This window comes from Trachemys scripta, chromosome 4 (assembly GCF_013100865.1).
Source record: "Trachemys scripta elegans isolate TJP31775 chromosome 4, CAS_Tse_1.0, whole genome shotgun sequence".
Lineage (NCBI taxonomy): Eukaryota > Metazoa > Chordata > Testudines > Emydidae > Trachemys > Trachemys scripta.
Window position 1 is genome coordinate 7,972,499 of NC_048301.1, and position 10,316 is coordinate 7,982,814.

A 10,316-nucleotide genomic window follows, 5' to 3' on the forward strand; every position below is an offset into this window, starting at 1 on the left:
GGGACCTCAGGAGGTAATCTAGTCCAACCCCCTGCTCAAAGCAGGACCAATTCCCAACTAAATCATCCCAGCCAGGGCTTTGTCTAGCCTGATCTTAAACCTCGAAGGAAGGAGATTCCACCACCTCCCTAGGTAGCCCTCCTAGTGAAATAGTGTTTCCTAATATCAAACCTAAACCTCCCCCACTGCAACTTGACACCATTACTCCTTGTTCTGTCATCTGTCATCAGCTTCAGTGAGGTCTGTGACTGCCCATATCTCCATTGAAATGAGAGGTGGCATTGCCTAATGGATGGAGCACTGGGCTGGCACTCAGGAGGTCTGGCCTGCTGGGTGACCTTGGGCAAGTCACCTCTTTGCCTCAGTTTCCCCATCTGTACAAATAAGGTTGATATTGACCTTTCATGAGTGCTTTGAGACCTGTTGATGAAAAATGCTATGTAAGATCTAGGAATAATTATTTTAAGTCACTTGAAAATGGCACTTAGATCCTAAGTCATTTAGACCCAGATCCTCAAAGGTATTTAGATGCCTAACCCTGGGCCTTAGGCACTTCTGAAAATTGTATCCCTCCTATAGATATTGATGGATAGATTAGAAAACATAGTAAGATTGCCCACGCATTTTATCTATTTATTCTTGAAAAATCTATATTATAGGAAGGTAAGTCTTGCAGCCACTTGAAGTGTCAGTATAAGAAATACTCCCCCTCCTCCCCCCCCAAGTAAAAAGTAAATATTACTGTTGGAGTAATGGGAATATTACTATTCGAAGGCAGCAGTTTAGAAACCCCCTTAAACAGTAAAAACACAGTATTAAGATCCTGGACTAGATGCCAAAGGCCCAGTCAGCATAAATTTCAGCTTCCCTATGCTGCTAACTTTTTTTTAAAGATCTCATAATTGGTGCGTTAGTCACGCTTGTGGTTTGAACTGTACTCAGATGAGATGAAGCGAGATGGCAGCCAAGCTTAAAACATGCTGGAGAATTCATAAAACAGAAATCGGTGGCATTTCTCAGTGGAGCTGAAGTAAAACAACAAGACAGTGTGAAAAAGCACCAGGTTTCTGGGTAGAATCTGTTGGTAACATTTTGGGATATGTCCCGTTTTAGCACGGGAGTTTTGGTTATTTTAAAACCATATGGCAAGATTCTAATCTGGGTTACGCTACTGTAAAACTGAATCTCTCCAGTTGGAGAAAGTCCATGCTGACTTCAATAGTAACACCATGTAAATCTGAGACCAAAATCTGACCTCAAGTGCCAAATTCTTTTCACCTATACCGCCAATGAAGTCAATGCATTTACACCAGGGATGGGCCAAACTTTGTCTTCTTTTAATTCTGAGTATAGTTACATCAGTGAAAGTGGTGTGGTTGAGGATAGACATTTATCCCACAATGACATTTGGGGGCAAACAAAGTCGTTTGTTAAATTATGGTGAAGATTAGCCTCTAAATAGAATATTGTGTACCCAGATCAGAGTAGCAATCAGACACACTGCTTTTTAACTCTTTGATTCCTTGATGTTAACTTGATACTTCATGTGGGGCAGGAGGGAGAGAGAGACCCCCTGGTGAAGAGTTTCTCTTGAACTGTGTAATTGCCAATGACCAAGGTAGAACAACGTAATTGATCCAGTGATGTGAACCAAAGTGAAGGCTCTGATCCTGCAGTCAGATCTGCTCATGCAGACAGACCCTTGTGCTTATGCAAAATCCCACTGAAGTCACTGGCGCTCCATGCGATTGAAAGGCCTGCCCCACATCCAATTGCAGGATTGGAGCCTACACATGTTAGGTGTATCCAGATCTCGCCTCCCCTGGACCCTCTTTTGTCAATGATGATATCACTACAGTCATGCATACCAAGGAGTGTCTAATAACTGAGACAGACAGGCCTCTCAGTACTATGTCCAGTAGTCAACAATGCATTATTCTTTCTGAAGCAGTACCCAAATGGTTCATGACCACTGGTTTTATGCCCTGCCACTTAGCTACTCCCTGTTGAAATCAGGGATCTTTACAAAGCCCCCCACAAAGATATAAAAAGTTTCTGCTAAGAATAAATATATTAAGACTCTCGTACTTTATATGATTGTCTTAAAACTCTGTGCTTACAGCAACAACTTGTGTATAAAGATCTGACAAAAGATGATACTTTATCAAATTGATCTAGGGTAAGTGGTGAAATGGGTCAATCATTCCTGGGGGCTAAATGCCTCCCCCGGCCCCGTTACTCGACTATATTGGTTCTATTCCCCGTTAACATAGCGCCTCTACAACTTCAGTACCAGAGGACACAGTAAAGCTGTTGCATAAGCAAAGCCGAGCACAAGACTCCTGATCAGTCTGAAGATGACAAGAATAAAATAGAATCTTTAGCCATACCCCAAATCAAGCCCTCCACTGACCTGCATCAGGTAAAGCATTGGAAATGGCCTTCTGCCATAGCTTTAGACCTGAGATGGTGGTATTAATATTTCAATCGCATTAGCTGTGAGAGGCTCCAGCCCTGGCGAACACCCCCCCTCCCCAAGATGTCTTCAGATCCCATGAGCTGCTGCAGCAAATGGGCCCCCCCACACACACTTTTGGCCAAAAGGTTTCCAAGAATGGAACTCGACGAGAAGAGCCATAAAGAGGGGTGGTTCTGAAAGTTGTAATCAGACTCAAAACGCCTCCCTTTTACTTCTCCTCTTCTCCCAGCGGCACTGTGTGTAATGTAGCATGTTATAGGAGAACAACAGCCCCAGGGAAACAGCTAGGGTGACCAGATGTCCCGATTTGATAGGGACAGTCCTGATTTTGGGGTGTTTTTCTTATATAGGCTCCTATTACCCCCCACCCCCCTCCCAATTTTTCACATTTGCTGTCTGGTCACCCTAGAAACAGCTAGCACAGGCAAGTGTCAGCATGACATTGCAAAAATACATCCCCAGAATGTCCTCACGGCAGCCATCTTCTCTTGCACTCTGTTCTAATCCTCCTGGCTGTCATGGGCAATAGACTTCCTTAACTCGGGTACTAGGGCAGGCAGAAATGGAATGGACACACAGGAGCCTGCAGTGTCCTCACATGGCAAATACCTTGACTTTCTGTCCTCCTAAATGACTGCAGGATAATTGATGCCTTTTTCAAACACAGTCATTTGGTTTCCAGAAGGCTAACTTTTTAAAATACCTTCTGAAGCTCTAGGACTCAAATTGCCTGAGCCTTGTCAGACTCTGGCCTTCAGCCAGAAGAAATGTTGCTGGTCTCAACTGCAGAACTGAGACAGCTTGTCCATCCTCAGCTTGTCACACTTAGGCTCAGCAGGATGATAAAAATTCATTTTGAGCCCAAATTAGAGCCATGGGAACCCAGGAGTATTTGCCTGGAAAGCAAGCTTGCTCTTTTGTAATCAAATAACTTGCCACCAAAGCCTGCAAGAACACAGAGATCTTAAAGTCAACAGAGAAAAGTGTTATATTCTTAACACATCTTAAAGCTACTCCAGGAGAGGTTGTTGCTGCAGTGGTCTCCTACAATAAAATGTGGGGGCAAGGACTAAAAAACTGACTGGTAGAGCTGGTTGAAAAATGCTAGTTGTTGGGGGTGGGTGAAGGGTTGTTTCTCTTTTTGTCAGGAAGTTTACAAAAGATCTCTTCCTGCAAAATATCCTTTCAAAAAAATTTCGGGTTTTTTTGAGAGGAAAAACTAAACAGGAAACGGGGGCGGGGGGGTAACCTTAAAAAAAAAAATGTGGGGGGTAACTTTTTTTGGAGGGGGTTCAGTAAAAATGTTGAGTTTTAGAAAACCAAATACCAACACAATTTTATCAGACACCAAAAGAAAATTCCATTTTTGAACAACTGAAAAATGGTCACCTTCGGTTTTTGAAAATCAGATCTTTTTTTGTCAGTGCTTTTAATAGAAAAATCAGAAAATTTTGAAGGGAACAAAAGTCCTTGCATTGCACTGAAATGTTATGCTTTCAAGAGCTGCATGAAAAGTCCTGGTCTCCAGATATTCCCTCTATTATCTAGGGGTTAACCTAAGAAGGGAAGCAAGGGCAAGCCAAGTAACCCTTTAAATCTCTGGGTTACCTTTCTTCCCCCCATTGGTTTGGCTCTAATTGAATTGGTCCCTGCCTGTTGCCCCCTTCTCAGGCAGTGCTAGGCCTGTTATCCAGGACTGAAGGACTCCTTGGGGACTCATGTTCAGAGCATTCTTTTTCTCCACTGTGTTCTAGCTTCTCCTGCTGAACTGTCATTTCTCAGCATCCATCATTGTCTGTCAGGACCCACAGCAGCATGGAGAGAAGCAACAGATCTTCCTGATTGCCTGTACGAAGGGGGAACGTTCTAACGCTGAACCAGTCTTTCATGCAGATCATTTAGCTGATGATTTTTTTGCTTCTCTTCCTGCTCCCAGCAGACCCAGAGCAGACCGCTATTTTGGTTACTTTCCTGAGCTTGGGTCAGAGCCAAAAAGTAAACAACCAGCATAAATATAGGGCCCAGGTCATTCGCTTGCGTAAATCGGTGTAGATCCATTGATTTCATTCATTCAGTGGAGCTGTGTCGATTGAGGCCAGCTAAGGATCTGGCCCTAGATTTTAAAATTCTTTTCTTTGAATAATATAAGGTAGTGTTCCTAATTTTAGGTAAGAAAATGTATTATTTAAAAACACAGGGCCAGAGTCTTGTCTGGTGTAAACAATGTAGCTCCGTTGAAATCTATACCAACTTATCCCAGCTGAGAATCTGGCCCATGATTCTTAGCCCGATAATGCCCCTTTCAAGTGCTTCCATTGTGCTCTGAGGTTCTCTGAGCTCTTCCCTCCACACTTCTGTTCCCCCAGCTGGTGTCCAATACAATTCACCACAATAATTCTCTTCAGAGCAGGGACTGTCTCTTTTATTCTGTGGTTATACCGCGCCTGGCACAACTGAGTCTTGACCCAGGCTCTTAGTGCTACAAATATATAATAATAATCTATGAAAATATTATTGTTCCTTGATCTCTCCTCCGCCACCATCCTCTGTCCCCTTGAGCCTGGGCTTACGTGCACCAAACAAAATCCTGTTTCGAATGCACTAATTTCATTGTGAATGTTCCATGTGCTTTCAGTGGCTCCACTGAATCCCAGTGCAGTGCAGCGGGAAACACGCTGCCTGTCCAGAAGTTGATGGACAGGCCGTCAGGTGTATTCTCTCTCTGTAGTGAGTCGGCGTCTGTACAGCGCTTTGAATGTGTGAATCGCTGTGTCAATGCTCAGAACGGTGATTATCTGGAGCCTAGCAGGTAGGTATCATTGGCCTTGGACCCTGGTGCCCTGGCTAGTGGCTCCTGGAGATTACCTCAGTTCTCACACTACAACAGGAACGGAGAGTAGCACAATGTGATGGCTCCGAGGCATTGAATGTTTGGGGAAGGGGGTGTAATTATAAGATCTACACCTCTACCCCGATATAACGCTGTCCTCGGGAGCCAAAAAATCATACCGCGTTATAGGTGAAACTGTTATATCGAACTTGCTTTGATCCGCCAGAGCACGCAGCCCCACCCCCCGGGAGCGCTACTTCACCACGTTGTATCCGAATTCATGGTATATCGGGTCACGTTATATCGGGGTAGAGGTGTATAAATAAAACAAAACCCAGCAATGGCTACTGGCCATCTATGCTTGTGCACAACCAGCCTCTGGGACCCACACTGGGAACATATGGGTTGTTGGTTGTCACTCTCCATTGCCTGCTCTACGTAAAGGTTTATGCTTTTGCTACTGCTCCCATGTAAGAGACTTAAGTGCCTAAATACCGTTGGGGATCTGAGCCTTTCTCTTTCACTGGAGCACCAGAGCCTCATGCTTTTAACTCTGGAGGTCCTGGGTTCAAACCCGGGGGTCAGCCCAAGTGGGGTCAGCTACCTCCGCACAAGACATTGCCATCTTTGGTCCTATGATAAACTCTCTATTGTCAACAGGAAGGCCGCCTTCTTTGGTGGAAGCCTGCATCGGGGTTAATGGAGGCTGAAACAGCAGAGGGTGCTCTTACCGCACCCGCTAGGAAGGAGAGGGAGCTACAGGGGAGAACTGTTCCCTCAAGCCAGGCATTGATGGGACAGCTATGCTCCACCTGCTGGCCTTCCTTTAACCCCTGGGTATTGGAGTGTCTTATCCACACCCTCCCTCTCGCTCTGCTGTGCTGGCTGGGGCAGGTTGGGCCTGGATGGCCTGGTACTGAAGGTGCAGGGAAGGGAGATAGAAGTTAAAAGATCTGTGAATTCTAACTGAACTGCATGGGCCAAGCCTCTGTCTTGGCCATTTCTAAGGGCTGGTACGATGGATGGACTCTTACACAGTAGTGTCTGGCAAAAGGCAAGTGCTCCACTAAAGGAACCAACCGCTACCATCTGCCAAAAAACAGGACTGGCACAAAACCCTGCTCATAAAATAGTCATATGCTCCATTTGTTGGAATGACCTATTTTCATTGAGCTCTCTTCCCCACTGCCAGGCAGGTGGGGCTGTCACCCGTCTCTTCACTAACAATACAGTCTCACTTACTTTACCATGACTGCACCGTTGTCTTGGAGAGCCGGACGAGCAGCCTCCTCTGAGCTGGGGATATCGTCACGGTGGACACTCTGAGGACATGAATGCCTGCACTTAGACCTAACACAAGACATCACCTCAAGTTCTCAGGTGGCACCATGCAGGGCTCCCACCATACCTTTTAATGGGACCATTGCTTTACTTTCTCTTTTTAACCCCAGCTGACTGTGTTCCCCCTTCTTCCTAGTTTGCTTCTTCTGGATCAAACAGAGTTATGCAGGAAATCACCCCATACGCTTGATCCTGTCAAGTGAACTCAACAGCCAGCTTATAATCAGAACAGGAAAGGCCTGGAAAGAAGTGAGCGGCGTGATCTTACTTTTCAGTTTGATAAGCAGTCTATTGTAGATCTACAAGATGATGACTTGACTTCCCCTTTTGTATGGCTCCGAGTGCTGGGCACTGAGGGGGAGACAGGAGCAGATATCAAATGCAGTGGAAATGAAAATGTTAAGATGAATGCTTGGTGTTATGAGGACAGACCATGTTCGGAAGGAACCCATTTAGGAAAGTTGCAAAGGTGGTACCAATTATAAAAAAGTTACGGGAGTCCAGGCTTAGATACCTTGGCCATATGACCAGACAATAGGAAGATTTGAGATCTGGAAAACCTTCCTTATGTTGGAAATTTAAAGGAGCTCAATCTATTTAGCTTAATGAACAAAAGATTGAGAAGCAACAGGATCATGATCTAGAAGTACCTCCATAGGCAGAAGATTTTTGCTACTGGGGGGCTCTTTAATCTAGCAAAAGCATAACAAGATCCAATGGCTGGAAGTTGAAGTCAACAAAGTTCAAACTGGAAATAAGGCGCACATCTTTAATTCTGCAGGCAATCAAATCTTGGAACAGATTATCAAGGGACATGGTAAATTCTCCATCACATGGAGTGTTTAAATCAAGTCTGGATGTCTTTGGAAAATAATGTTGAACTTCAACCAGAAACTATTTGGGTTGGATGCAGGAATTCTCAGGTAAAAGCTCTGGCCTGTGGTGCACAGGAGCTCAGACGGGATCATAGTGATCCCTTCGGGCCTTGGAATCCCTGATTATCTACTAGGCGCTTTGCAAATGACCCAGAGCGGGAAGCGTTTGCATATAGGGCTCAGTGGACAATTTCAAATAATGATCCGAGATGTACAAATTCAAGGCTGATGTAGATCAGTGTAGCTCTGACTTCAATAAGCTAAGCCAGTTTACACCAGCTGAGGATCTGGCCCAAAGGGTTTATCAATAATTAGCCAATTGAAAAAAGGCCAAAACCATTGACGAAAATACTTGCCGTGAATAGTGTGCCCCGCCCTCGTGCTGGTTCAGCAGTGAGTGGTAGCACTATGACTCTCCACTTATTTCAGCAGCATTCACCATCCAAATATATCTAGTGCATTGCACCGCAGTCCTGAACCCATTCCTTGGCTGGTGTCAACTGGTATAGCTAGGGTGACCAGATGTCCCGATTTTTATAGGGACAGTCCCAATTCTTGGGTCTTTTTCTTATATAGGCTCCTATTACCGCCCCCAACCCCTGTCCCGATTTTTCACATTTGCTGTCTGGTCACCCTAGGTATAGCTTCAGTGAAGTCAGGGGAGCTGAGCTCTGCCAGGTGACACCAGCTAAGGATCTGGCCTCATATATATTTGAGTGCAAATCAAGAGTTCCTACTGCTCATCCTTGTGCTCAGGCCCCTAACCAACGGAACGGTACCTCAAATATCTGCACATCAGAAGGCATACAGGGCCAACATTTCCTTTGTTACACCAGTGCAGCCTCACTGACTTCACTGGGATTGGACTGGTGTGCATGACATAAGAATTTGACTCACAGCTTCGAAATGGTTCTAAGTCCTAGGCAGCTGTAAATGATGGTCAACACACACTGTATCAGTAGGAGCTGTATTTTCGTCTCGATTAAGGAGCTACAGACAAGATGTGAATTCCAATATACCAAGAGAAGTTGAGACTGGATCCTTAAATCTTTCTCAGTCTTTCAGACATTTCTTGTGAACTGAGGTTGGATCTTATTTCTTATCCTCTCATTCCAGTCTAACCTCGCTCTCCTCAGGAACAGATCTTGTTGATTCATTTTGCTAATCCCTGTGTGTATTAGATATTGGCTTCCCCAGCTAGGACAGAGCATTATTACCGTTCCGCAGTGTATGGGGAGCACATCTCAAATGAGAGTGGAATATATTGAACTACTGGAGTCAAACCAGAACCCGAACTCTCATTCGGCAAGAAGTTTACATTTATAACAGCAATGTATACTTGTGTGCTCTTGCTGTGCGTTACGTGGAGGACACCAATAAGGGGAATCCAGGCTCACTTTGCCAGCAGGCAAAGGGACAGTCCGGGATCCTGGAACTGTGTGTGGTTCTGCATTTCTGACATTCCTGCCTGAAGTCTCTGATGGCTGCCTGCCACTGGCCTGGCAACCCCAGCTGACACATCCAGCTATCATCGATCATCGCTGGGTAAAGTTAACAATTTAGCTTGAAGTCAACAACTCCAGCAATTTCAAACAAAGCCTAAAGGTTGAAGCAGTTTCGGTGACAGTGGGTCAGTTTCCCCTGTAACCTGAACCAACTTCTCTTTCAGGACAGAAATTTGTTTTCAGCTCCTGTGCACAGCTGGGAAGTTTTTCCAACACAGTGGAAGAAGCAGAATTGCAGATGGAATGCTAGGCGGTAGGTACAGTGGGTTGGTTAATTCCCATGTCTTCCATCTCAGGAGATCTGGATCCAAATCTGATTAAGATCACAAGCCAAATGAGTTTGAGCTCAAACTGGTCATGCTTGGACATTTTTACTAACAGCAAAAGACTACCCCGTAACTTGCTGCAACTGATGGTCTGTCTGAGAGGCCTGGCTCAGCTAGAGATCACAACTTTTAATATTATTATTGTATTACCATAGCCCTAGAATCCAGGAGCCTGATGTGCTAGGTGCTGCACAAACGCACACAAAAAGATGGTCGCAGCCTCAAAGAGCTTCCAATCTAAGTCTGACAAGAGTCAGACGGATCCAGGCAGACAGAGGGAGCACAAGGAAAGAATAAGACAGCATTGGTCGGCGTGATTGGCAGTGCTCTCAGCACATAAGTAACCTAATCGTTGTCAGCTTCATTATAGGCATCAGAGCAAAGGAGAGTTTTGAAGGTGGCTAATGAGGTAGCTCTGCAAATGTTTACAGGGAGCTTCTCCCAAGCGTGAGGGACAGCATGGGAGCATGCCCGAAGTTGCTCATTTGAAAGCATAACAAGGGGCTGATGGAAGCTGGCATTGCGGGCCGATTGGGACGAGCACTGACAGATTGAAAGTGAATGAGAGATGACAGGCAGGGTGGGGATAGGCCAGGAAGGACCTTGACAGTGAAGTATCAGAGGGGTAGCCATGTTAGTCTGGATCTGTAAAAAGCGACAGTCCCGTGGCACCTTATAGACTAACAGAAGTATCGGAGCATAAGCTTTCATGGGTGAATACCCACTTCATGCTCCAATATGTCTGTTAGTCTATAAGGTGCCACAGGACTCTTTGTCGCTCTTGACCGTGAAGACGAGCTGCTTTTGTTGCAAGAGAGAAGGGGAAGGCGGCAGAGGAATTCAAAGGGGGGGTGACGTGGTCAAAGCAACAGGCTAGGAAAATGATCTCCGCAGCGGCACTTTGAATGGAAATGAGTGAGGCCAGGTTGCATTTGTCACGGCCAGAAAAAAGGATGTTGC